Raw genomic sequence first — 18557 nt, 5'->3', positions numbered from 1 at the left:
TATATGCATCTGTACGAGCCCTAATCTCTCTTATCTTATCTTTGTGGTCTTTCCGCGAAATATAAGTTGGCGGCAGTAAAATTGTACTGCAGTCAGCCTCAAATGCTGGTTCTCTAAATTTCCTCAGTAGCGATTCACGAAAAGAACGCCTCCTTTCCTCCAGAGACTCCCACCCGAGTTCCTGAAGCATTTCCGTAACACTCGCGTGATGATCAAACCTACCACTAACAAATCTAGCAGCCCGCCTCTGAATTGCTTCTATGTCCTCCCTCAATCCGACCTGATAGGGATCCCAAACGCTCGAGCAATATTCAAGAATCGGTCGTATTAGTGTTTTATAAGCGGTCTCCTTTGCAGATGAACCACATCTTCCCAAAATTCTACCAATGAACCGAAGACGACTATCCGCCTTCCACTGCCATTACATTCTTGTCCCACTTCATATCGCTCTGCAATGTTACGCCCAAATATTTAACCGACGTGACTACGTGACTGTGTCAAGCGCTACACTACTAATGGAGTATTCAAACATTACGGGATTCTTTTTCTTATTCATCTGCATTAATTTACATTTATTTATATTTAGAGTTAGCTGCCATTCTTTACATCAATCACAAATCCTGTCCAAGTCATCTCGTATCCTCCTACAGTCACTCAACGACGACACCTTCCCGTACACCACAGCATCATCAGCAAACAGCCGCACATTGCTATCCACTCATTTATGTAGATAGAAAACAAGAGCGGACCTACCACACTTCCCTGGGGCACTCCAGATGATACCCTCACCTCCGATGAACACTCACCATCGAGGACAACGTACTGGGTTCTGTTACTCCAGAAGTCTTCGAGCCACTCACATATTTGGGAACCAATCCCATATGCTCGTACCTTAGTTAGGAGTCTGCAGTGAGGCACTGAGCCAAACGCTTGCCGGAAGTCAAGGAATATGGCATCCATCTGTGCTTGGTGCCCAATATGGCGAGCCTCCATTGCGGTGGGCAGTCACGGACGACCGGTACTTTGGCGACGAGTATGCTTGCCCTCGCGTTCCTATGTGGTCCTTACTGGGCCACTGTCACATCCCTGTGCCCCAAAAATCTCGATGCTGTACGTTTCGACCAGTGAGCCAAATGGATACCCACCCTGAGCCGCTTTTAAGACTGATACACGTTCCCACACGGGTACGTGGCTTCTTCGCGTCCTACAGAGTGATCACTCAACATTTCATCCTCTTCACGCCCCTTATACATCCTACCAGGATCCATTTAAAACGAACAGCACTAATGTACTCTGGTGGCCATTATATCTATGACAGAGAACTGTAACTCTAACCGCTTACATAGGTGTTTAGGTACGCGAAGCCACAATGACATGTGACCGTGTCTTCTGGTTACTTCACTATTCTTCTCAGGCAGTGTATATCCTAAGGGGTGCATCTATTTACAGTAGCATGTGTCCAGCGAACTATCATCTTCGAGAGTGGTATACAGAACGGAATGGAAATTGTTTTCTCGACTGGCTTCCAGCACCAGACCTCAGCGCATTGAGAATGGGTAGGGGGACCTTGCGAAAAAATTTGTCTGAGCCCACACCAAGAACACTCGATGATCCGTGTCATCTGCCACTTCACTAGTTTTACTATACGCAGCAGGGAGATGTTTCATTTTTTAGGTGTAGAATTCGGTGTTTCTTTATCGTTCATCGTGTTTAGAAAATTGGGTGCTGTAGGAGTGGATATATTTTAATAGACACAGCAGGTACATTTGCTGATCGTGAGTTGAAATAGGACAGAGGTAAGGATGGGATCCATTGTCATGTTGGTAATTTTCTAGAGTCGTAATAGAATGAAATAAAGTCCTGCTCATGCACACAGTCGTAGACATCCTAGGAAGTTGTCTCTTGGTAAATGAGGCATCTTTTCCGGGATAGAATTGATAGGATTAGTAGACGATCGACTAAAGAAATCGTTCAGCGGAACTGGGTGTCTCACGTAAGGAGTAGGGTCGGCGGACGCGTCTCGCGCTACATGACATTTACTGTATCAGTTACGCGTCTCAAAGAATGTTCCATTTTTGAGTTCTGGAGCCGGTCGTGTCTCAGCACCATTCGGACATAGAACGTTTCTTGTTGTCGGCCTGTATATATTCTACTAGAGGTGGCAGGCACATTCACTAAACCGGTTGCCGTTGTGCAACGCTGATAACGTTAAGCGCACAGGAAGTTGGCATCCGGTATGAGTCTGCAGGAGTGATAATTGCTTCTGGCAGTGCAAGCAAACTCTTCATCCGCTACCTCACTAATATGATAATTGCGATAACCAGTCACTTTACGAGAATCGCAATTCAAGCCTTGAGCAGCAGAAGCACTACCTGTTCTTACAGTAGCTACAGTCAACCAACCATTAACTTGAATAAAAGTGTCTTTACTACTAATACTAGACTTTCTAGACTTTCTAAAATGCATCAGCAGGACGACTTTATTTACAACTATTAACTAGACAATTACGACCACTTACCTAACAAGCGATAAGTCCATCTTTGGCACGGGTAACACGGCGATGCATTGTGGCGCGGAAGCAGTGATGCCTTGGCAAGTCGCTGCAGATAGTTGGCACCACATCTGCACTCAAAAATCATCTAATTCCCATAAATTTTGGGAAGGGTTGCGATGAGCTCTGACGCCACGTTCAATCACATAAAAGATATGTTCGATATGGATCAGATTTGCCGAGTTGGGGCGCCAGTACATCAGTTGGAACTGATCGCTGTGTTCCTTCAAACACTCCATCACACTCCTCACTTTGTGACATGGCACTTAACTTGCTGAAATACGCCACTGCTGCCGGGAAACATGATAGTCATGAAGGGGTGCGCGTGGTCTGCAGCCAGGGTATGATACTCCTTGGCAGCCATCTGGCCTTGCACGAGCTCCATTAGCTCCTTGGATGCCCCCATGAATGGTCACTAGAGCCTAATGGATTCGCCGCCAGCTTGTCCCGCAGTAGAGGTGTCAAAGAGTTGCTCCCCTCAAAGACGAAGAAGGTGTCGGGATTCATCACACCACGCAACATTCTGTCACTGCGCCAACGTCCAGTGGCAATGTTCACGTGAGCATTTCAGTTGTTGATGCCGATATAGTAGTGTTAACATGGCCACATGCATGGGTCGTCGGCTGCGATGGCCCGAAGTAAGGAGAGTTCGGTGCATTGCGTGTTCAGACACACTTGTACTCTGCCCAGTATTTAAGTCTGATGTTTCTTATGCTACAGCTCACCGCCTGTCCCGTTTTACCAGTCTGCCTATGACATCCAGCATCAGAAATGAGGGCTGGCCGCCCAATCCCACGACGTTTTAACGTAGTTTCACCTTCGTTTCGCCACGTGTTAAACACACCCACCACAGAACTTCTCGAACACCCGACAAGTCTTGCAGTTTCCGAAATGCTCGTGCCGAGCCTCCGGACCATCATAATCAGCTCTCGGTCAAACTCAGAGAGATAGCGCTCTTCCCCATTCTACTCACGGACAGCACGCTCACTGACTCTACATACGCCGTGCGTGTGCCTGACCAGAAGTCATTCCTCGCCAGTTGAGGCTGCTATCGCCTAGACGGCTTTATATCTACAGTAGGTCGGTCGTCATAATGTTCTGGCTGGTCAGTGTAATTCCACTGTGGGTCTATACAATCGTCAACGTGACAATGGACCACACTCTTATCGCTATATTACGCACCTCATGATCAGTAAATGTGCCAGCCGTGTCTAGGTGAATATATACCCGCCAACAGCAAGAATTTTTCTAATTACGCAATAAAACAACACCGAATCCTACACCTAAAACCTGAAACATCTGTCTGCCTGGTCTACTGAAACAAAAACCTGACACAAATCCCGCCTGCCGACCGCACTCCCTAGGTGGTGTTTATTTTCATCAATAAAGGCGACGTTCAACCCTTTACCTCCGCCATGATTTAACCAAAACCCAATGATCTTCCCAAAATTTCCTTGGTGTGTAGCTCTCCATTGGATGAATGCACAACAAAGAGCTGTAATGACGTAAGATCCGAGTGAGTAAACCCCTGTGCCCGCCTGCCGCGCCTCTAGTTTTACTTGGCGCGACAGGCAAATTTACCAAAATGGATATGGCTGATAACGCCGACAACGCCGAGGGCTCTGTGCAAGCGCGGCCACATTAAGTCTCACTGTTACTCTGATTTGGACTGCTGCAAATTTCTCTCCTGTGCTAAGCACTTCAGCACAGTAGCACTTTCAACCTACGTCCTAAATTATTTGCTGGATGTATTCGAGTCTCTGAATTCCTCTATAGTTTTTATCCCCTGCAACTCCGTCTAGTACCATGGAAGTTATTCCCTGATGTCTTAACAGAAGTCCCGTCATCCAGTCCCTTCTTCTTGTCACTGTTTTCCACACGTTCCTTCCCTCTCCGATTCTGCGCAGAACCTCCTCATTCCTTACCAGCCCACTTAATTTTCAACAATCGTCTGTAGCGCCACATCTCAATCCTTCGATTCTCTTCTGATACGGTTTCCCCACAGTCCATGTTTCTCTACCATACAATGCTCTGCTACAAGAGTATAACCTCAGGAATTTCTTCCTCAAATTAAGGCCTATGTTTTATACTAGTAGTATTTTCTTTGGCAGGAATGCCCTCTTTGTCAGTGCTAGTCCGCCTTTTCCTCCTTGCTCCGTCCATCACACGTTATTTTGCTGCCTAGGTCGCAGAATTTCTCCACATCATCTACTTCGTGACCGTCAACCCTAATGTTAAGTTTCTCGTTGTTCTCGTTTCTTCTACTTCTCATTACTTTCGTCTTTCTTCGATTTATTCTCAATCCATAGTCTGTACTCATCAGAATGTTCATTCCAATCAACAGATCTCGTAATTCTTCTTCACTTTCACTGGAGGTAGCAATGCCGTCAACGAATCGTATTGATATCTTTTCAACTTCAATTTCAGTTCCACTCTTGAACCTCTCTTCTATTTCCATCTGGCTTCTTCGAGTATAGACAAAACAGTTGGGGTGAAAGACTGCGTCCCTGTGTTGCACGCTTTTTAATCCGAGCACTTCGTTATTGGTCTTCCACTCTCATTATTCCCTCTTGTATATGTTGTATATTACCCATCTCTCCCTATAGTTCACCCCTATTTTCCTCAGAATTTCGAACATTTTGCACATATGACCAGGTCGACAGATCCTATCAACGTGAGTTGACTTTTCTTTAGTCTTGCTTCCGTTATCAAACGCAACGTCAGAACTCCCTCTCTTGTCCCTTAATCTTCATTAAAACCACACTGATCGTCATCTAGCACATTCTGAACTTTCTTTTCCACTCTTCTGATCAGTACTCTTGTCAGCAACTTCAATGCATGAACTGTTAAGCTAATTGTGCGATAATTCTGGCACTTGTCAGCTCTTGCACATTTCGGAACTGTATGGATGATATTTTTCGAAAGTGAGATACGTAGTATATTGCGAGACTCATACACTGTACACACCAACGTGAATAGTCGTTTTATTGCCACTTCTAGAAATTCTGATGGAATGTTATCCTTCCCTTCTGCCCTATTCGATGTAAAGTCTTCCAACGCTCTTTTAAATTCTAATACTGGATCCCTTATGTCTTATATATCGAATTCTGTTTCTTCTCCTAGCACGACATCAGATAAATTTTCCCCTCGTAGATGCAATTAGTATATTCTTTCCATCAGTGCGCACTCTCTTCTGCATTCAACACTGGAATTCTTACTGTACTCTTGTGTTACCACCTTTGCTTTTAATTAATTTGACAGGTGACTTGACCTTACTGTATGCTGAGTCAGTTTTTCCAACAATCATTTCCTTTGCGATTTCTTCACATTTTTCATGTAGTTATTTCGCCTTATCTTCCTTGCATTTTCCATTTATTTCATTCCTAAACTTGTATTTCTGTATTCCTGAGTTTCCCAAAACATTTTTTTTTTGTACTTCATTCTTTCAGCGATCAGTTGAAGTATTTCTTCTGTTAACCCATTATTTCTTCGCTGTTACCTTCCACGAACCTACGTGTTTCTCTGCAATGTCAGCAAGTGCCCTTTTTAATGATGTCCATTCCTCTTCAACTGAACTGCCTCTTGAGCTATTCCTTATCTCAGTATCTACAGCCTTAGATAACTTCAAGCGTATCTCTTCATTCCTCAGACCTCGGTATCCCATTTCTTTGCGCATTGATTCTTCCTGTCTATTGTCTTAAACTGGAGCCTAATCTTCATCACCACTACATTGTGACCTGAGACTGTATCTGCTCCTGTGTACGCGTATCTGGTTTCGGAATCTCTGCTGATCATGATGTAATCTAACGAAAATCTTCCCGTATCTTCCGACATTTTCCATGTATACCTCATCCTCTTGTGATTCTTGAACAGTGTATTCGCTATTAGTAGCTGAAATTTATTGCAGAACTCGATCAGTCTTTCTCCTCTCTCGTTGCTTGTACCGAGCCATTGTTCTCCCGTAAGTCTTTCTTTCACTCCTTCCCCACAACCACATTCCAGTCCCGAATGACTGTTATATTTTCATGCCCGTTTACGTACTGAGTTTTTCTTTTTTTTGGGAGGGGGGGGGGGGCATCAGTATTCTGACTGGTTTGATGCGGCCGTTCACGAATTCGTCTACTGTGTTTACCTCTTCATCTCAGAGTAGCACTTGCAACTTACGCCCTCAGATATTTCTTGGATGTATTCAAATCTCTGTCTTCGTCTACTGTTTTAGTCCTCTACAACTCCCTCTAGTACCATGGCAGTAATCCGCTGATGTCTTAACAGATGTCCTATAATGCTGTCCCTTCTCGTTGTCAGTCTTTCCCACATATTCCTTTCCTCTCTGATTCTGCGCAAAACTTCCTCATCCCTTACCTTGTCAATCCACTTAATTTTCTACATTCGCCTGTAGCACCATATCCCAATACTTCGATTCTCTTCTGTTCCAGTTTTCCCACAGTCTATGTTTTACAATCATATAATGCTGTGCTCCAGCAGTACATTCTCAGAAATTTCTTCCTCAAATTAAGGCCTATGTTTGGTACTAGTAGATTTCTCTTGGAAAGACATTTCCTTTTGGCTAGTGCTAGTCTGCTTTTGATGTCCTCCTTGCTCCGTCTATCATTGATAATTTCGCTGCCTGGCAGCAGAATTCTCTAACTTCATCCATTTCGTGAGCATGAATCCTCATAAATTTTTCGCTGTTCTCATTTCCGCTACTTCTAATTGCCTTCGTCTTCCTTCGATTTAATGTCAATCCGTATTCTGTACTCATTAGACTGATCATTACATTCAGCAGATACTGTAATTCTTCTTCACTTTCACTCGGGATAGCAATGCCATCAGAGAAGCTTCACCTTCAATTGTAATACTACTCCTGAACCTTTCTTTTATTTTCTTCATTGCTTCTTCTACACACAGATTGAAAATAGGGGTGGATGACTACAGCCTTGTCTAACACCCTTTTAATCCGAGCACTTCGTTCTTGATCGTCCACTTTTATTATTCCCTCTTGACACTTGTACATATTGTTTATTATTCGTCTCGCCCTGTAGCTTTCTCAGAATTTAACATCTTGCACCATTTTACATTATCAAACGCTTCTCCGGTAAACAAATCTTATGAACGTGTCTTGATTTTTCTTTACTCTTGCTTCCGTTATCAGTCGCAATGTCAGAATTGCCTCTCTGGTGCCTTTTCCTTTCCTAAAGCCAAACTGATCGTCATCTAGCACATCCTCAGTATTCTTTTCCATTCTTCTGTATATTATTCTTGTGAACAACTTGGATGCATGAGCTGTTAAGCTGAGTGTGCTGCGATAATTCTCGCATCTGTCAGCTCTTGCACACTTCGGAATTGCGTGGATGATATTTTACCGAAAGTCAGTTGGTATGGCGCTAGACTCATACATTCTACACATCAACGTGAGCAGTCGTTTTGTTGCCACTTCCTCCAATGATATTAGAAATTCTGATAGATTGTTATCTACCCTTCTGCCTTATTTGATCCTAAGTCCTCCAATGCTCTCTTAAATTATGATTCTAATTCTGAAGCCCTCATCTCTTCTAGATCGACTCCTATTTCTTCTTCTGTCACATCTGACAAATCTTCCGCCTCATACAGGCCTTCAGTGTAATCTTTCCACCTATCCACTCTCTCTTCCGCATTTAACAGTGGAAGTCCGGTTGCACTCTTAAGGTTACCACCCTTGCTTTTAGTTTCACCAAAGGCTGCTTTGACTTTCTCGTATGCTGAGACAGTCCTTCCAACAATCATTATTCTTCGATTTCTTCACATTTTTCATGCAGCCATTCCATCTTAAGTTCTCTGCACTTTCTATTTATGTCTTTCCTCAGTGACTTGTATTTCTGTACTTCTGAATTTCCCTGAACATTTTTGTACTTCCTTCATTCAACGATCAACTCAAGTATTTCTCCTGATACCAGTGGTTTCTTCGCAGTTACCTTCTTTGTACCTATGTTTTCCTTCCAACTTCTGCATTGCCCTTTTCAGAGATTTCCATTCCTCTTCAATTGTACTGCCTCCTGAGCTATTCCTTATTGCTCTATGTACGGCATTAGAAAACTTCAAGCGTATCTCGTAATTCCTTAATACTTCCGTGTCCCACTTCATTGCGTACCGATTCTTTCTCACTAATGTCTTAAACTTCAGCCTGAATTACCCATTAAATATCCTCATATACTTTCTGTGTCTCCTCATTTTCAACTTACGACTTCGGAATGTGTATCTGAACTGTCGCTGTCGGTGTTCGTCTGCTGTTGATATGATGAGGTCAAAATTATCACTAATGTGTTCATAGTAACACACTCTCTGCCCTACATTCCTATTCATAACGAATACTACTCTCGTAATATCATCTTCTACTGCAGTTGCATCTAGATTGAGTCTTTGCATTTCCCGTTTCATATTTTCTACCTCGTAGAACATTTTCCTTTCGTTGGCGTTCAACCTTTTCCTCCTGGTCACCTATCCCTTGGCAGTCCCGTCCAGGACATCCGAATGGAGCACTATCCCGGAATCTTTTGTCAATGGAGAGATCATCATAACACTTTTTCATCTACAGGCCGCATGTCCTATGGATACACATTATGTTTCCTGAAAGCAGTTGTGTCCATTTCCTTCTGCATCCTCATGCCGTTGATCATTGCTGATTCTTCCGCCTTTAGAGGCAGTTTCCCACCGTAAGGGCAAGAGAGTGCTCTGAACCGCTGTCCGCTCCTTCGCCCTCTTTACAAGACCATTGGTAGAGTGAGTGTGTCTTCTTATGCCGGAAGTCTTCGTCCGCCAAAGCTGATCATTTATAATCGAAATTTGAGCAGTGGCGAGTTCGAAACTTTTTTTTTTTTTTTTTTTTTTTTTTTTTTTTTTTTTTTTTTTTTTGTCAAAGGAACCTTCCTGGTGCTCAAAGGAATGGGTGGCGGCAAAGTGGGTAGGAGTCGCAACCCGAGGCCTAGTCACCATTTCCCGTTCCCACCACCCAGGAACCAAGGACAGCGTAGGGAATGTAGAATGGAGGTACAAAGAACATCAATGCTTTTTTATTTATTTTTCCCTTTTTTAATTGTTATTAAAAGCACAGAGAACAGCAGGAAACCAGCGTCGCGATGAGGAGGGCGCGGCAAGTTGCCGCCTCGGTGAGACTAACGACGTATAGTGTTTCATGGGAGAACATCCCGAAACCTGAGCGGTTCTAAGAGTGGAAAAGCCATGGGTCAACTCTTCGTCCGCAGTTGGTGGTCTAGTGGCTAGCGTTACTGTCTCTGGATCACGGGGTCACGGGTCCGATTCTCGGCCGGGTTGGGGTTTTTCTCTGTCCGGGGACTGGGTGTTTGTGTTGTCCTCACCATTTCATCATCATTATCATCATTTGTGACAGCCACTAGATTGTATTGGGGAAAAAAGGGACTGTGTAAAAATTGAGGCTTTGTTCGGCCTTTGATGACTGCGCATTTTAGCTCCCCACAAACTAAACATCATCACCATCAACTCCTCATTGCCGAAACATACCAGCTCTATTGCACTCCTGCGAAAATTGGAGAAAAATTGTCTGTATTTGGGATTGCGGACAACTGGATAGTGGCGTTAATTGAGGAAATGCCAACAATCAAAGGCTTTTCTCGCCGTCAGCAAACAAGTAGTGAGTTGCGTACCCACAAATCCACGGAAAGAGGAGCGGGTGAGGAGGTAGGTGACATACTGGTAACTAGGGCCTGCATCTGTCGTACCCACGAACTAGACACTAGACACCTATCACTGATCCACACGCCAGGCGATGCTCGTCTGTGTCCAGAACATTGCAGGCGACAAACAACGGCACGCCTGCAAGGTGAATCTCGTGAAGGTACGACCGGCATACTTATTTCTCACTGTCAGAAAGGTACCACGCAGACTGGACCCCAGTGACAAGATAAGAGCAGATTTCGATCGCCAGACGGCACGCCAGTCGACCTGAGTATGCTTCCCCTATATCAGATTCGGTAACCTGTGCTGCTGAAGAAAGCCATAGATCGCCTTCGTGGATGTCAAGCGCATTGGCGGTATTACAGTATGGACGTAGCTCAGTTCGAGGAAAAAAAGGTGGAAGTAAAAGGAGGTCTGAAAGCTGCATAGGGGCTGAGAGAGAGCGTGCTGCAAGGGCCTCCAGCAACAGGCTGGTAAGGTCTGTAGAGAACGGCGCCACAGCACCATTTCAGAGCTGACGAAAGGGGCTATTACTCTGTCAGGGACATAATAGAGACCTAAACCGGCCATGCAATGTTGGAGGTGAGGATCTCGTACCTTATCTTGAACAGCAAGCCGTGGCAAACATATGTACGAATGCTGCTTGCGTGCCGTGGGCCACAAAAGGTGGGACAGGAAGTGTCTGTACCACGTGGGGAATACGTGACGACAAATATACATTTACATATTGCATCAGTTGAAGAAGACACAGTGCTAGTAAACGTTGAGTAGGCGTCGGAAGCTGAAGGGAATCGTGCGCAGCAAGTCACTTGCGAAATCGGGTCCTAATCATCAGATAGTAGTGGCTACACGCATTGGAACAGCGCCGTCCGCAGGACATTGCGCTTGATTTTAAGACGTTAAGACAGCTACCAGAAGCTTCGCCGTTGGTGGTAACTTATGCAATCACTCCCTGAATCAGCACCACTATGAAGAACGAAGACGAGATCGTCTCCATGAGCAGTACAGCTGATTACATGGCCACCGAGAGACGTCCCAGACAGGCGTTGACAGAGGCCGATGAGCAATGGTTCAATGCTGAAAACATACAACAGTGCAGAGCACCGGCAGCCTTGACGCATCGAACGACGGATCTGGATGGGAGGTGTGAGACGGCCTTCATAGAGTACACAGGACGTAGCTCCACGACGGAGACGCATCGCGACGTTGACGGTATTATGATCCGGAGCGCCCCTTCCAAGTAGTCGTGATCTACCCGATCGAAAGCCTCGCTGAAGTCAAGAGCTGCTAAAAGTCCACGCCCACGACGAGCGTGAATAAGAATCAGTCCCGACAGCGACAGAGAACAGTGCGTATGTTATTGTCACCTCCTAAAGAAGTTTGATCAAAGGAAACCACGTACCGGGTCGCCCTTTTAAGCCGTGAGGCCAATAGCCGGGTAAAGATCTTCGTGTCGCTGTTGAATAATGGCAAGGCGGGAACCGCATATACCCTGATGTACCCTGAGACTTATGGATGGGAATACCGTCAAGGAAACCGTCTGAGATCTGCAACAGAGGTGACGTAAGGTCCCAACAAATTTCCGATACCAATGGAGCAGTTAGAGTACGAAACATCCGGTAAAAATTTAGTGCGAGGCCGTCAAGGCCGCCTGGATAGCATCATGGATTTCGTCCTCTGTGACGTTGGCAAGCAGATTCATCATTTCATCGTCAGGAACCGACCCAAATGAGAGTTGGGAGAGTACCGTTATGGTGGGATGGTGGTGATGTAGTGCAGAGTACAGCATAACCTAAGGTTCATGGAGGGCAGAACCTAAACCACGTTGGGTATCTAATCGCCACCGTAAGAACATTAATCAAAGTCCACCAATGTTGGCCCCATTCTGTTATCACACGGTACACAGACGGACGCCCTTGTGTTAACCAATCATGTGTGCCCATTCTGACCAAAGCTCAAAGATCCTTCAAAATGACGTCGAGAGAGGGACGTGAGCTGTGCCTTCGCACATTTCACCATCGCCTGACGCTCTACCTAATAAGGCATCATAGTACATTCCCAGAGAATGGCGAAGTAGAAATCCTCAAGCAGAAATCCTGGGTTCGTCGCCGCCACACTGCGGCCTCCCTTCTGTAACCAAACAAGACCTTGCAGGCGGCAGGCTTTGCATAGATGACCCACCACGCCAGGACAGACGACACGCTATCCACGTGGCCTCGATGAGCTGCCAGCACTCGAGTTAAGTAAGATGAACCACGTCCAATTTCCACAGTCCTGTCCGCGCCACACCCTTTGGTGACAGAAACTCATGGTACAGATATATGGATCATGGTCAGAGAATGCAACAGGCCAGACTCCAGCAGGAAATATAAACTCGTCGAGACTAGTGGAAGAATGGCTAGAGAAACGTGTAAACCCTTGACGCGATGCAGCAGCTGGTCTTTGGGCGCCTGGGTGTAGTTAAAGTCGCCTCGCATGATCAATGCAACCTGCGACCCAGGAAGAGAGTCAGCGGCGACCCGAACCAGATGGTGCATACGTTTTGTGGTCCTGACGCCATTAAACGTGAGAGCTATACCTCTCGCATGAGGGAAATAGGCAACTGTATCAGCATGAATACTGTCACGTAAGAGGATCGCCACCCCACTACCAGTAGCGGAAGCATGGGACATGTGTGCCGTAAATCCATGGGGAGCTCAAAAGGTTGCAACATCCATCTCCTGAAGGAGGATGTTGGCGTCCGCAGCATAGAGCATATCACAGAGTAAGGTCAGATTGTGAAGTGCGTTAACCGATACTAACATTGACCGTGGCTATGAGATAAGTCTGGAACGCTGCCATCACCAGGAGAACAGGTGTTGCAAACATGAGAGAAGCACAGGGAGCCACCTGTTAGGACTCCTCGGAAGGGCACATAATTGTGACATGGAGGGAGCCGACTCCATCAAGGGGCTTGCATCGCTGTATATACCTTCACACACCAAGCGATGCTCGTTCGAGTCCATAACATCACTAACCTAAGGACATCACGCACATCCATACCCGAGGCAGGATTCGAACCTGCGACCATAGCGGTCTCGCGGTTCCAGACTGTAGCGCCTAGAACCACTCGGCCACTCCGGCCGGCTTGATCGAACTGAACAGGGCTTCATTGTATTAACTAAATTTCCAACGACTGGCTGAGAATTATATCGTTGATTTTCTTTGAAATCCTGCAACTTGTTTTTCTCAGTTTAAGTTTACGCCAAGGTAAAGATGGTTCTATATGATGATGATAAAATCATAAATTATCTTTGGCATCTTTTGGTGCGCCACACCCCCGGTTTTGAGTACCTGTTTTGACAAGGATGAAAACCAACATAATGGTCGGGTTACGAGTTTCAGAGCGGTCAGACACGTCAACATCAACGTATCAGCGCAGGATTCCAGGCTCATATGTTTGTTGTATGCAGTGGTGTCTTGTTATGCTTAGTGATCTATTAATATGCTTGAAAATTGTGCAAACAACGAAAAAAATTCAATTTACACCAACATTACAATAGATTCCATGCAAAGATTACTGTCACTCGGAAGGTGAACAGCGAGTAGCCGATGTAGAAGTATTATTTTAAAGAAAAAAAAAGGTCCGCTTTTAAGCGATAGGACAGAAGAAATTATTCATCATATGGGAGCAGAGAAATAAACGTCTCAATAATTTTCCCAACATTTTGACTATGAAAATACATTTTTGTTTTCAGGAGAGACACTCAGTTAATGAAACTGCAGTTAAATCAAGTTGTGACACTGCTATTCAGCTTGTAAAGAGTTGCGCAGTTGAGTTGATTTTCCGGCTTTGTTGACAGTTCGGAAACGCGCCTACAGACAGAAGTCATACACCTATAGTGTGACGTTTGCATGATTATTTTCTTAGAAAAATTGGTCTTGTAGACTTCTGTATCCTCAATGTAAATTTGACATGCTGTGTTTTTGTGTTTAATGTTTCAATAAAATGGTAACGACATATAAATTTGTCTATTTAAATTTCGTCCTAAAAAGGCGGTCATCATAAGGCTGCAGCAGTTGCAAGAAATACCATGTTTCATCCTTAGCCGCTTCCCGTTCTTCGTATCATCAAAATATTTAAAGAGATCTTCAATTTCGGTGTTAGTTCTCATTAATACATCAGTTTTAAAAATAAACTTTGCAGGAAACGCATCCATGAGCTACTCTAAAGCGCTTCATGGTTGCTCACTGCTCCCGGGCCCCTGAGACCATATACATTGCTCTATGTCTAGTAATTTATGCAGAGTTAAATAAAATATGAAATTTATGCACACTTGCTTGACCAAGATACTCTTGTTAAAACATGCTGAAAAATAAAAGCAACCTGTCGAATAGACACGTCTCTTTGCACTCACTTCAATGGGGGTACCCACTGTTATATTAAAATTAAACTGACAAGAATCTTTAAAGAACTCCCGTCTTCAGGCCACGAGTGGCCTACCGGGACCATCCGACCGCCGTGTCATCTTCAGTGGAGGATGCGGATTGGAGGGGCGTGGGGTCAGCACACCGCTCTCCTGGTCGTTATGATGGTACTCTTGACCGAAGCCGCTACTATTCGGTCAGTAGATCCTCAATTGGCATCACGAAGCTGAGTCCACCCCGAAAAAATGGCAACAGAGCATGTCGGCCTGGATAATTTCCCATCCAAGTGCCGACCACGCCCGACAGCGCTTAACTTCGGTGATCTCACGGGAACCGATGTATCCACAGCGGCAAGACCGTTGCCGACAAGAATCTTTTTTAAAGCACAAATTTAATGCTTAATTGAAAAGCTAGAAATAATTTAATAATCTACATGTATGTACTAAGGAACATAGAGAAAAGTACAAGGAAAGTCATGATTCGTTCATTTTACGTTTAAGTGGAGAGAATACTATGGTCTGGTACACTGACGTATTTTAAAAAGTATTAAAAAAACTAAACTCCTCCCGAACAGGCCATGAAGGCCCAAAGGCGCCGACCGGCCGCCGTGTCATCCCCAGCCCAGAGGCGTGACTGAATGCGGATATGGAGGGGCATGTGGTCAGCACACCACTCTCCCGGCCGTATGTCAGTTTCCGGGACTGGAGCCGCTACTTCTCAATCAAGTAGCTCCTCAGTCTGCCTCACAACAGCTGAGTGCACCCCGCTTGCCAACAGCGCTCGGCAGACCGGATGGTCACCCATCCAAGTGCTAGCCTAGCCCGACAGCGCTTAACTTCGGTGATATGACAGTAACCGGTGTTATCACTGCGGCAGGGCCGTTGGCCTAAAAAAGTATAACACATGTAATATTTCAATAAATAAATTACATACATATGTGTGGCCTTTAGTGATGACAGCTAGTGTCTTTAACTATCATTAATAAAATGCTTGTCAAACTATTATTAGTTTTTAAAAAAAATTATAACAGCATACGTTTGCTGTAATAACTTCGGCAGTTTTATTTATATTTATGGTGAAATCGTCTAACATGCACCTCAGCGCTTGCGATTATTATGACGTGGTTTATTTTGATATATGTCAAAACTGTTAATAATTGTTTAATTCTAAAGTTTATCTATGTAGCCCTAATCTGATGTATTGCGACTGCGCCTTCTTTACTGTTGGCTTCTTAATCCACATGCTCTTCAAACGGCTAACAGCCTCCCTACAACTTCAGACGCCTGGACAAGCAACCGATTCTGTCGCAGACCGCCCACTCGCCGACGATCGCAACTTTTAGTCGACTGAATAGCTCTCTAGAAAATGCACCACGTTAAAAATCTAAGCACGTATACGTGAAGATCAATAAAACAGCTTTGACGGCTGTGAGCGGTTACGAACATGAAGGCAATTGCGTCTAGTACACATAACAAAGACTAATAGCAAATTAAGGGAAGACGAAAGTAATGAGGAGTAGCAGAAATAATATAAGCGATAAAAATGACATCAAAATTGAGGACCATGTGGCAGACAACGTGAACGAAATCTGATACCTCGGAAGGAAAAAAGGAAGATATGCATGACGGACGAAGCAACTAGAACATAAGAAGCTGACTAACGGAGGTAAAGAGAGAATTTCTCCCTAAACCAAGTTGACAAGTATCAATAATTGACCTTGATTCGAGGAAGACTTTTCCGAGAATGCATGTCTGATGCACAACATTCGACAGGCGAGAATCATCGAATGTAGGAAAATCGGCAGGGAAAAAAATCGAAGAGTTTGAGGTGCAGTGCTTCAGAAAAATTGTGAATATTATGTTTACTAATAGGATAACAAAAGCAGAGGCTCCATATAGACTAGTCGAAGAAAAGAATATGCGCAAAAAAACTGGCTGGGAGAAAGTACAACATATCATGACTCGCGTTAAGACATCAGGGAATAACTTCCACGCACTAGGAGTAGGTATAGTAAACGTTAAAAAGCATGGAAAAGACGGAAGCAAGAATATATAGATCAAATTATTGAAGACACTGGATGTGTTACCATGAGCCGGCCGAAGTGGCCGTGCGGTTAAAGGCGCTGCAGTCTGGAACCGCAAGACCGCTACGGTCGCAGGTTCGAATCCTGCCTCGGGCATGGATGTTTGTGATGTCCTTAGGTTAGTTAGGTTTAACTAGTTCTAAGTTCTAGGGGACTAATGACCTCAGCAGTTGAGTCCCATAGTGCTCGGAGCCATTTGAACCATTTTTTTGTTACCATGAGATAAGACGTTGACACAGGAGAGATAAACAGCCGAACGTCTGGTGACTTCTCCTGTCCTACTTGCCGCCTAAGTGTATTTTTAACTCCCCACGCCATTTTTTACACAACACACATAAAAAAAGTTTTGCATCACCCCTGTTCCCAGAACTCCTGAAGATAGATGTTGACTGTGGATATTGTATCACAGGCACAATCCCTTTGACTGTTAAGAGACGTCATTAAACCCGCCCAAAGATGTAAACAACCATGCATGAGCAGCGCCTATTAGACGGAGGGGGTCCGACAGCCGATCAGATCCAGTCATTCCAACAGGAAGGAGGTACACGGCTCGTGTTGTCTGTAGTTCAACCATGTCTAGACAATCAGTATCGCGGTTCCACAGCTCCCGCATTGTTACTTTGTGCAAGGAAAGGCTCTCAACGGGGGAAGTATCCAGGCGTCGCGGAGTGAACCAAAGCGATATTGTTCGGACATGGAGGAGATACAGTGAGACAGGAACCGTCGATGACAAGCCTCCCTCAGGCCGCCCAAGGGCTACTACTGCAGCGGATGACTGCTACCTACGTATTATGGCTCGGATGAACCCTGACAGCAACGCTACCGTGTTGAATAATGCTTTTCGTGCAGCCACAGGACGTCGTGTTACGACTCAAACTGTGAGCCATAGGCTGCATGATGCGCAACTTCACTCCATACCTCCATGGCGATGTCCATCTCTGCAACCACGACAACATGCACTGCGATACAGATAGGCGCAGCAACATGCCGAATTGACCGCTCCCGGAGACGTGTTTGGAGGCAACCCGGTCGGACTGAACGCCTTAGACGCACTGCCCAGCGAGTGCAACAAGATGGATGTTCCCTGCCGTTTTCTGGTGGCATTATGTGGGGACGACGTACGCCGCTGGTGGTCATGGAAGGTGCTGGAACGGCTGTACGATACCTGATAGTGCAACCAAATCGGCAGAATATTGACGAGGCATTCGTCTTTATGGACGACAATTCACGTGCCCATCGTCCACATCTTGTGAATGACTTCCTTCAGGATAACGACATCGCTCGACTAGAGTGGCCAGCATGTTCTCCAGACAAGAACCATATCGAACATGCCTGGGATAGATTGAAAAGGGCTGTTTTTAGACGACGTGACCCACCAACCACTCTGGGACAATCTGGACCAACGGTGCCTTGATGATGCCACGACGAATACAGGCATGCATCAATGCAACAAGATAATATATGACGGTAGTATCTGTTCCCGAAAGAACAGTTACCGTGGATGACCATGCAGCTTTGCTAGAAATGAAATGATAATTAAATGGACACCCTAGCTGCAAACAGGCGTTGATGTACTTCATTGTGGATATGTTGAAAATGTGTGCCCCGACCGGGACTCGAACCCGGGATCGGAACACTACCAGCGGTGTTACACACAAAGTACACAGACGGATTTTCAGGTGGAAATCCGGCAATGCCGTCATTATCACAGGCAAAGGAACAAACGGATGGTTGCTGAGTTTTGCTGCAGTCGCCCTGGCAGGAATCGTAGTAGGTGCCGGCGGGGCACGGGCTGGTCGGGGCACACATTTTCAACATATCCCCAAT

General features: G+C 45.2%; 1 protein-coding gene and 1 pseudogene across 2 annotated transcripts in view; one reads left to right on the top strand and one right to left on the bottom strand.

Moving 5' to 3' along the window:
• The window catches only part of LOC126175241 (uncharacterized), a 39042-nt gene that overhangs the window by 16981 nt on the left and 3504 nt on the right, over positions 1–18557 (top strand). The gene's annotated exons all lie outside the window — the stretch shown is intronic.
• Positions 15416–15533, bottom strand: LOC126177487 (5S ribosomal RNA; annotated as a pseudogene).

Source organism: Schistocerca cancellata, chromosome 3 (genome assembly GCF_023864275.1).
Source record: "Schistocerca cancellata isolate TAMUIC-IGC-003103 chromosome 3, iqSchCanc2.1, whole genome shotgun sequence".
NCBI lineage: Eukaryota > Metazoa > Arthropoda > Insecta > Orthoptera > Acrididae > Schistocerca > Schistocerca cancellata.
Note: the sequence above shows the minus strand (reverse complement) of the source record. Positions and strands in the feature narration are given on the sequence as shown.